Below are 10,574 nucleotides of genomic sequence, written 5' to 3' on the forward strand. Positions count from 1 at the left end.
GCTTGAGTGGACAATGAGTCCTTTCACAGAATCAGAGAATGGTTGAGGTTGGAAGGGACCTCTGGAGGTCATCTTGTCCAACCCCGCGCTCAAGCTGGGACACCTACAGCAGGTTGCCCAGGACCACATCCGGACAGCTTTTGAGTGTCTCCAAGGATGGAGACTCTGCAACAGCCCTGGGCAATCTATGCCAGTGCTCGGTCACCCTCACAGTGAAAAAGTGTTTCCTGATGTTCAAACATAACCTCCTGTGTTTCAGTCTGTGCCCGTTGCCTCCTGCCCTGTCACTGGGCACCACCGAAGAGCCTGGTTCTGTCTTCTTTACTGCCTCCCTTCGGATATTTGTACACATTGATGAGATGCGCCTTGAGCCTGCTCTTCTCTACACGGTCCCAGTTCTCTCAGCCTCTCCTCATAGGAGAGATGCTCCAGCCCCTTAATCATCTCAGTGGTCCTTTGCTGGACTCTCTCCAATAGCTAGCTCCATCTCTCTCCTATAATGGGGAACCTGAGAGTGCTTTCCACTAGCACAGCCCAATCCTGCAGCAACCCACTTTTGATTTAGCTGGCCAGCATCAGGAGTAAAAGCATAGCCGCATGGCTTTTGAAATTAGTAGCAGATGAAGCAACAGCTCTTGCAGTTTGCCCCCCTCTAACACTGCAGGACTGCATGAGCATCCATGTCAGTATATCCTTGTGGACACCACATATTCTTCCCATGTCTCATTGCCTTGCTCCCATTCTGATATGGAAAAAAAAAAATCAGTTGCATTTGTTATATTTGCATATCATTTTAACAGTGCCACCTGTGAATCCCAGATGATTCTATGCTGAAGAAGCCACAGACTCCCAACAGGAAACAGGAATGGGTCCGGTGAAAGTCTATATGTCTTATGCCAAATGGAATGCTGAAAGATCATTTTATTTTAATGGATGCTTATTACAGTAGAAAAGTGTCCTGTTAGCAAAGATATTTTCTAGTTGCCATGAGAATTTGTTAATACTGCCCCCAGAGGTTTGACGCTGACCCCCTACACCCCTTGAGTTTTGACAATAACGCTAGGAAAGAAAAAAAGTTTAATACATATTGTATGATTATTTTTTAATCTCTTTTTTTTTTTAAAGAGAACCTGTCAGACTGTGTTTTAAAAAGTTGCAACATAAATTCTTAAGCGTGGGGAAAATGTTACATCTTGTTATATTCATTTTATCATAGCCAACATCAGTTCTAATGATGGAGCTGAAAGAACCTTTTTTCTCTACCTGTCCATGACTGGTAATCTAGTCCCTTGATACGGAAGTGAGAGATGAGATATTAGTTAACCACTTAATGCTAGCTTGATTCTAAAAAGAGACCCCATCCACATCAGAATATCCACCTAGAAGAAAACTTTTCACAATAACTTTCTGAAGTATCAGAGCCCTAAGTAAATGAGTCATTACACAGTATTATAGTTCTTCTGACAGACAAAACAAACAAACAAACAAGCAAGCAAACAAACAAAAACCCTGGAATCAAACAGGAAGGTTCTAACTACCATCTTGTACTACCTCCAGTTCTAGTCTGAAAGCATTCCTTGTCACCACCCCCTCAAGGTTTAGAATTTGGATTTGTCAGTTTAAATATACAGCTAGAAAAACGCCAGTTTTCTTAATGGAAATAAAATAAGACCATAAGCCTACAATAAGCCTAAGAAGTAAGAAAACAAAGAATCTTCTTATAAGGGTACAGAGACTGATGCTAAATTCATGTTTCTGTATCATGTCAATTTCTGAAGACCATAAATACTGCCTTACCATGCATTAGGCCTATCGCTTCATCTAAGTTATTTGGTTTCCATCTGCACAGGTTGAGCTGTATATTCTAGAATACAAAAGTTACTCTATTGTATGGTTTCAGCAGGCCGATTCCCTGCCAGAAATCAATGGATGACTCAAAGCAAAGACAAAAGGTAGCCTTGTGTGAAAGTCTCAAGAATACTGTGTAGCACCCTGCTGCCCAAGGCACTCACACACATTATAGCATCAATTTAAGTTAACTTGAAAGAGTGCAAAGGATATTTGCATCTTTATTTTGCTCTATAGGAGCGAGTGGCACTATGTATGTTTAAATAATGCATTTATTCTTTCAGAAAGAAGTTCGACATCCATGCAGATACATTAAAGGGACCTTAACCAAGGAGAAAGAATTGTGCATTCCTTCCCTTGGATGCTGCTTTTGCAAATAGCAGTAAAGAAGAACTTATGTACAATCAGCCCCAGGAAACTCCTTTGTTGCTGGGGGTACTTGCCTCATTCTGGGAAAGAGGCGCTTCTTTGCATACTTCCCTCCCCTGAAAATAACACACGCTGTGAGTAGATAAGCTCACAGAAGATGAAAATATTTCACTGCTTTGTTTACTTTCATTTGTGACAAATATACTTCAAAACACACATCAATATGATTTGCCTCAGTGAGCTGGTGTCTCCTACTGGCTATCACAGTAAATCCACTTAGAAGAGCAATGAGTTTACTCTTTTTCTTTCAAAGACCTTTACGTACGGAACATTATATTCAAAACTCTTCAGGTAAAAGTGACTGAAAGGGAATTACTTTTTTTTTTTTTCTTCTCCCAAGTGTCAGACACAAAGACAATACAATAATTTTCTTCTCTCATTGCTAACTGGGATGAATATTTGGGAGATACGCATCCAAAAATATTTCTGTATGTGAAAATGCGTTTGCCACCTGGGAATTAGCTATGCCTATTTGTTACACTGACCAACCAGACAGTGACCAGATTCTCACTTACCGAGAACCTTGCACTGTGCTATACGTAAATTAAAGTGCTACTAAAGCTTGCAAGAGCAGGAACTAACCTGTCCAACAGGATACCGGGTCATGGTGCAAGAAACTTCAATTCTCATTCCCAACCTGTTTTCAAATACACACATGTGCACGCATAATGAGTAGATGTAACCTCAGTGCTAAGCCTTGCAATAAACATTGCTAAATTTTATAAGAGATATACAAAGAAACTTCCCTTAAAAAGTAAGTATAATAAGTAAACTTCCCTTTGGTTTCAATTTTCAAGACCAATAAGTTTATAGGAGCTATTTAAATTCCCCCATCATCTTCTCAGTAGTAACTCCATGCAGCTTTTCTAGCTGTTGCATAAAAACCAAGCAAACAAAACCAACAGAACAAAACCACTCGTCTCTTGCTGTAGGTTATGACATTACGCTAAACTGGCACCGATGAAAAACAGGACCACAGGTACTCGATACATTTGGTGCATGAGAGTTGGCTCTGATTTTTTTTATGAAGCACTGCAACTAAGGACCGCTTTGTACCGTTTTTAGTCCAGTTGGAGTTAGGGTCACGGAAAGCAACAGGACTCCAGGAGTTTGGTATGTGCTACTGGGAGTATATAAACTATTCTGTGTGCTTTGTTAACTGCACCTATAAGCATGTATTTATTCAGAATTTCTTATAGGGGATGATGACAAAGGAGCAACGTCACTGGCAGAATAAAGCTTGAGCACTGTAATGAAAACACTGCTCTTCTCATTGCAAGTTTTGTCGAAAGTCGATCGAAGATACGCATTTAATTTGTACTCAGCTCAGAATATGAAGATCAGCATGCTGGTTATTATTGCTTAAACTGAAACCAACTGGGAGGTTTTTCAGGAGGTCAGCTGGACTGTGGCATACCAGATCAGCTTCAGCAGACAGCAAATACAAGGCTAAATTTCTTTTTCCAATCAACTGATCTGAACATAGGCCATCGATCTAGCAAGTGCACAGTTTGTTAAGAAGTGTGTGCTTTTAAACTAACAGCCACAAGCAACCAGGCAGCTCAGGTAGGATAGTACTTAAGAGCATAGTAAAAAGACACTTAATTTGTCCTAAATTGCAATGAGCTTACAGTCTATTAAATTCACACAACCAACATAGAATACCACTACAGTATTAGCACAGCCTCTGGAAAAGGTTGTCTCACATGCAAGATGGCGACCTGCTGTGATAGTTATTTTTGGCAAGTCGTCTCTGATCTATAGCCTGACATTAGTAAATTGACTCGTAGCTTATAACCAAAAAATGGGTTTTGGTTACAGTTCTGCAGAAGCATGCTTTCATTTTTAAAGGTTGGCAAAGACTTATTTAATATCAACATGTTTAACTAAGACACTGGCCAGATTCTTCTAGGATGCATACTTGCATGATGATAAGGGAAGTTCTCAGATTTTATTTCTAGCCCTTACACTGAAACTAGCCTGTGGTGCAATCTGTCACAGCATAGAAATCAATACAAACTCACGCTCCTGTTTGTCAGTTCCATTTGATGGTCCATACTGTACTGCCAGCATTGACCATCAAGGGACAAAGTAATGGAAATGCACTTGAGAGTCTGGAATAAGAGCACCTGCAGGATTGCTGTCAGAGGTGCACAACTGACCAGAAACGTACAGAGCCAGAGAAGCAATCTGCCTACTGATACACACCTATTGTGTATCCCTTTAATCCAGACAGACCTCATGCATATTGCAGGTATCTCCTCTTTCATTAGTGAGCCCTCTCATTTGACCACACTGCCACAAAAGCCTGCTCTTGCCCTGCTCCTTATTGCTTAGACTTAGAGCTAGTGCTCAACCAGTTTCTCCCAAGTCCAGAAGTCTTCTTACCACATCTTTGTCACAATTCACCCGCCACCTCCTCTATGTATCGACAGAGCTCTTACAACTGTTTCCTACAACTTAACCTTCCAGACATACATTCCAGCAGGAAGGCCAACTGTCTCCCACAAAGCTAGTTTTCTAGGCCAAAACCAGCATGACTCTGGGATAACAGCAGCACTGTTTTATGAATGGACTTCAACTAAACCCAAGTTCCAGAGTCCTTCCTCTCCAGAGGAGCATGAGATCTACTGGCTGCAGTTTATACCGAAGTATTCTAGTTGTTAATAAGGTCAAAAATAAAATCCAAGAAGCTTTGATGCTAAAAAAGCTTGCCCTTGCCATCAATACCCCTTCAAGGCCCCTACCTGGAACTAATGCCTATCTGAGGGCTGTCTAGATGCAAATCTGCCACCCACAGCTACCTTCTATCCTGAACATGACTTAAACGAGTTTTCCAGCTCCCTTTTCAAGAGCAGAGCCAGTCATCTCCAGGTATGCCTGCTCCTTCCAGGTGCAGCCATAAGGGGCAACTAGAGCCATTCAGTACTGATTGGCAAGGTTTTTCAAGCATATGGCTTAAATATTATCTCGTTCATATAGGTAGGTTAAGTGAAAAATACCAGCATAGTATTCCTCAGCCATAGGGCCTTCAAAAACCTGCTAGTAGACATAACAGACCTTAGAACACGACATAGAACAGCGGTGTAAAAATATTCATGAAAGAAACAGTGATAGGATCACTGCTGAAAGCCTGGTCAGGGAAGCACAAAGGCAAGGACAGCTACTTCTCTGTTCTAAGGGGCCTTTTTCTTTAACTGTTGGTTTACTGCCTAGTCTATGTAAGTGTGGTAGAATTCTATGCGCCTTATATGGTTTGTTCTGAAATAGATGGTTCTTTTAATGACTTCACAGACTTTTTCATCCTATAATCACATAAAAACATTTTCACATAATTGTCGTCATTAACCAAAATCATCAGTGCACAGGAGAAGTATCTTTGGCCCAACTTCGCTGTGAAAATCTTCACATGGAGTTATTACTAAGTGACTTTACATTTTATTTTAATTTCCAGCATATATCCTAGTTTGTTTTAGAAGACAGAATGCCTTGCTTAGCACCTCACATTGTTCTGTTGCCTTGTACTTGAATAAAATGGGTTCCAATTATGAGACTGCTGGTTTGATGAGAGACACACAAAAGGGAGAAACACAAACGGGGTTAAAACAAGCCTGGTAAGGGAACCAGACCCTGACAGGCTAGACACAATTCTCCCCCTCCCCGCTTTTTAGAGTTCCAAATGGCGAAAAGAAACTCAGAAAGTCTTCCGCTTGTTTGGCAACTAACAGAAAAATATTTCTGTTTCCACTTAGCAACACTCTGAATCAGAATTTTTAGTACAAAATCAGTTACGGAGCCTATCCTGTTACTGCAACAGTTTTACTCCAGCTTCTTGCCTTTTAGAAATCTTCAGGGCTGAGAAATTTTTCAGGAGACTCCACTCAAGGAAAGATCTCCACAGCTTCCCTTTGGGATACTGCTCTTTCAGAGTACCTTGCTTGGGTTTTAAAAAAATAAATTCAGAGGAAAGACAGCTAGCAATAAAAATACCTCCACATTTAACATGGGAAAATGGAAATACCACACTTATGTAAAATGACTGTAGTATGTTGGAGTTTTTTGCTTTATGATACAAAACAGACCTGTACTATCTGCAAACAAAAATGAGAAAATTATTATTTTCAGTCTCTAATATTACATTATACAGGAAGGATTTTTAAATGATAAGCTTAATTCATACACTTATTAAAAAGCATAAAGTAAATTACTAATGTAGAAATGGGTAAAGTGTAAAGTTTGTAGCTTCTCAGAAGCATGGTTGCCCTCTGAACTGCCATCTGAATTCACACAGTCTCTCATCTAGCGTGGCTTACAATTAAAGCAAGGAAGTTAAGATCTGACATTGCTTCAGTTCCACAGAAAGACATTAATTGTGGATCCTGATCCTGAATGTATTCTGTAACTATCTGAAAACATCTTACCTTATGAAAAAGCAAAGAATGGTAAAAGGAAATAGCTGGTAAAACAGTTTCAAGGCAGCTGCCTAGAATTTTTCATGGTAATTAGCTCAGTTCCTAGACTTCAAAAATATAAACAAGACTCATTAAATACAGAAGAATGACATTTTCTACATTCATAAAACTATAGATCAGCATTTGTAAGCCCTCATGAAGGCATGCAGCCCTCATCCTAATTAGATATGGTAGTTTAAAACCTAGGGGGGGGGGGGGGGGGGCGGCAGCAGATATCTATTGTTGATTTATCAATTATGGCACTTTCTATTAGGCTAAAATGATGCATACAGGCTTTGAAATACATAATCCCAATGCCACTTTCTGTAGTTATGAAAAAAGGGCTCTGCTAACAACAAAGTCAGTTTCATGTTCTGGTATTCCACTTAACTGTCTGTCTCCTCAGTTTAAGGGATGTGGCCTGAGGCCACAGTCATGATAGTGAGCTATATATAACACTGGCAATAAAACGAGTATAGAATTCTCGTTGGAACTGAAAAAAAAAAATCCCGTATGCCTACATGCATTAAATTGGAATGGTAAGTCTACCTCATGAGTCTCATGCTGGACCTTTTGTAAGATCTTCAGCAGATAACTGAAACCTTTAGCAAAAGTTCACATATGGTTTATCAAAACATACATAAAAACAATTGTCTGCTTACCTACAAGAAACATTTCTGATTGTCCTTCAGTCACGAGAATGATTCTCTACGGGCCATGCGAATGTCAGGCTGAGTCTTGGCTGATTACAAGAAGCTGCACGTGTGCTCAATGAGACCTGCTGTTGCTGAAGAACAGCAACTTCCCACTGGAGGACAAAGTGCTGTGCTCACAGACATTTTGTACTTTGGCACGCTCAGTCATCAGTTAAATGACATTTAATTATTTTGTATCTAGAAGAGTAATTGGGTGAGCAGGACCCATCAGACTGCAAGCTTCCCATCTCCGTAAGACAGAAATACACTTAGCAGCTATCTTGAGAGGAAACTGGAGATAACTTGGCACTGTGCTGTAGTAGCAAGACATCACTGCTTTTGAATTGCAGAACCAAGTTCAAAGAGACAAACTGCTTTGCCCTACTACTGAAGGGCAGAGAGCACAAACTTAGAAGACAATTACACAGTATTTGTCATTTTTAAAAAAAGAATTACTGCAGTGGAAGCACTGAGAGCTCCAACACTAAAAAGATTAGAAGCTAAATACATTTTTGAGAAAAAATGGTTGTCTTGACTATGTCACATAACACACTACTGCAGAAATCTCCGACATAGCACAGAACAGGTGTGTTCCTCTCAGTGTGGTATTAAGCAGGAGTTCATTACAGCTGAGCTGCTCCTAAATCCTGTGCTCCAATTAAGATATTGTGTGGCACATCTTGTCACAGGTGTGGACAGCTCAGGCACCCCTAACTCAATCCTGTGCTTGTGCTGACAATTCTTGTAGTTTGGCTAAACTGGAGCAAAAGGGGTGGAAAGACACAATAATTGTTTGCAAATAAAAATTTATAAAGGGGGAAACTGTAAACAGTTGAACAACTAAAGAGGTATTGAAGATAAATCAATGAGACAACTGAACATGGACGAACTTTCAAAGGAAGTGATGGACGCATGTAGTTGACAAAACACTCAACACCATTACATGGAGATTATTTCAGTATTGGTATTTGATTTGAAAGGATGACCAGGCAGGTCTAATTTCTCTCTCTACTAATTTCCATCTAATTTCTACCTCTCGTCTTTTTAAGTTGTATTAGGATGACATTTGAAATATCAGTGCTCTGCATGAATTCCAGAAGCAACTTGTGCCAGTGGGAAGGGAGACATACAGCATCTGAATGAAAGCAAGGGAGCTTGGTCAAAATTTCAGCCTCGTTTTTCTCTGAATGCTTGCTGTTCTCCTTTCAGATCTGGAAAGCTGCAGATTGACATATCTCTGGATTTTTTATGTTGTGATTCTTTTCTCCTAGGATCTATGCCCTACTGGTTCTGGGAAACTTGTGACCTCTGCATTTTTAATTAGAACTCATAACTTTTTCCATAGCAACATACTTTGATGTCGCAAGTACACAATCTGTCAAATCAAACAACTTCTGGTCAGATGAAGTCCAAATACATATAAATGCTGAGCAGCAATAGGATGCATGATATGACACAGTTAAGAAAAAAATGAAAATAGACAGCAAAAGAGGGATGGAAGTCGTGGCTTTGGTTAATCTATAAGCTCGATCTTAGCAATTAATGAATCAATACAAATATAAAAGAATTATATTGCATGCTGAACTGGTTTAGACGAAGAATTCTTAAAATTAATTTCCTTGCAGTTGCGAACAGATAAAATCCAGCTGTCTGATTGGTGTGCCAGTATTCACATGGTACAAAGGAAAGGAACTATTCTCAGGAAATGTTCTAGATGTGTAAAAAGCCTTACTCAGAAGGATGAACTGTAAAAGCAGGCGGTGAAAGAAAAAGAAATCCACTGCAACAAAACCGGAGCTCAGATATTAACAGACCCAGGAATAATGCAATTCAATATGATGGGTTAAGAAAAACAATTTAGTATAATACAGCGGTTATATATGTATTTTTTCAAAAACATTTATTTATGATACATACCTCGCATGTGCTAAAAAATATTTCTCTCAGTAAGAAAAACTAGGAATTTTTATCATTCAGATACACTATTTATGTGTTACTCTAATTCATTCACTGATTCTTGATTACAGACATTTTTTGGTATTACTGCTCTTGACATCTATGCAGGCTCTTTTAACATATTTCAGTGTCAGCAGAGACTTGTGCAGAATAGTGCTTCCTTGTCACCTTTTCCTTGTAATTACCAAGAAAGGCACTACCAAATTTCCTAATATGAAAAATTCTTAGAAAAAAATAATATTATTTTCTGATTAACCAGATTTTTGCTCACTCCTACCACAGTCAGTTACTTGTGTTTCCTTTTCCTGCTTTAAGCTAAGATTCAGCTTCAGACTAAGAACACATCTTTCAGTGCCATTACCATGCATCACAATCACCCTTCTGTAAGGACACCCATATGTAATTCATTGTCAGGCCAGCAGCCAAGAGATATGAATATGCTCATTAAGTTTTTTAAAACAAATGTTGAACTGCATGAACATCTTCAAGAAGAAAAGTCAAACACCAATGTGGGAATAGCTGGTCCCCCCCCTCTGGTTAGCATTAAACACCTGATTACTACCCCTTTGTCTATTCCATCTGTTTCCACTTTCCATAAAAAACACTGGAATATTAAGTTAAACTTGGTGTGTTTTAACCTTGCATTGCAAATAAGGCCTTCCTGGGGTTCCTGGATCCTCCACTATCACAGGCACCCTGCCTGAGTGTGTGTCAGGGGAGAGGGGCACAAAAACACAAAAAGATTTCCTAGCAGATATCTGTTATTTCCCCTCGTCTGTCTCTGGTATAAAAGAAAACTAAGTTCAACATTCTAGAAAATGTACTTTGGTAGACTGCAAGACTGTCTAAATGGAGTATGAAAATAGGTGACACTACTTACACGATTTAGATTTTCTATTTTAAAATGAAATGCTCTATTCATATAAACTCTCCTACAATTGTCGGAAGAGGTAATTTTTCAAATTAAATGCTTCATCTCACCAATTTAAGAAAAAAACCCCACCACTGCTGTGAAACCTTTGATTTCCAAAAACCACAACATTTTTTAATTCATTTACAACCAAGATGGAACGATTTAATAAATCTACTGCTACATATAACATTCATTTAAGCGATCTGACAGCTAGTTTGCTGGTATTATATAGGAGATACTGAAGGAGCATCACTGTATTTATGTGTGCCTCAATAAGGACCA

The 10,574-nt window shown here is 39.2% G+C and overlaps 1 long non-coding RNA gene across 1 annotated transcript; it reads right to left on the minus strand.

The window, feature by feature from the left end:
* Positions 1-2,874: 2,874 nt before the first annotated feature.
* On the minus strand, positions 2,875-7,420 carry LOC140662719 (uncharacterized). Its single transcript, XR_012046155.1, has 3 exons — positions 7,391-7,420; positions 6,699-6,796; positions 2,875-2,914 (listed from the first exon to the last, which is right to left on the minus strand). It is a non-coding gene; the product is annotated as an uncharacterized lncRNA (long non-coding RNA).
* Between the last annotated feature and the right edge of the window lie 3,154 nt (positions 7,421-10,574).

The sequence above is a fragment of the Ciconia boyciana genome, chromosome 23, assembly GCF_034638445.1.
Source record: "Ciconia boyciana chromosome 23, ASM3463844v1, whole genome shotgun sequence".
Lineage (NCBI taxonomy): Eukaryota > Metazoa > Chordata > Aves > Ciconiiformes > Ciconiidae > Ciconia > Ciconia boyciana.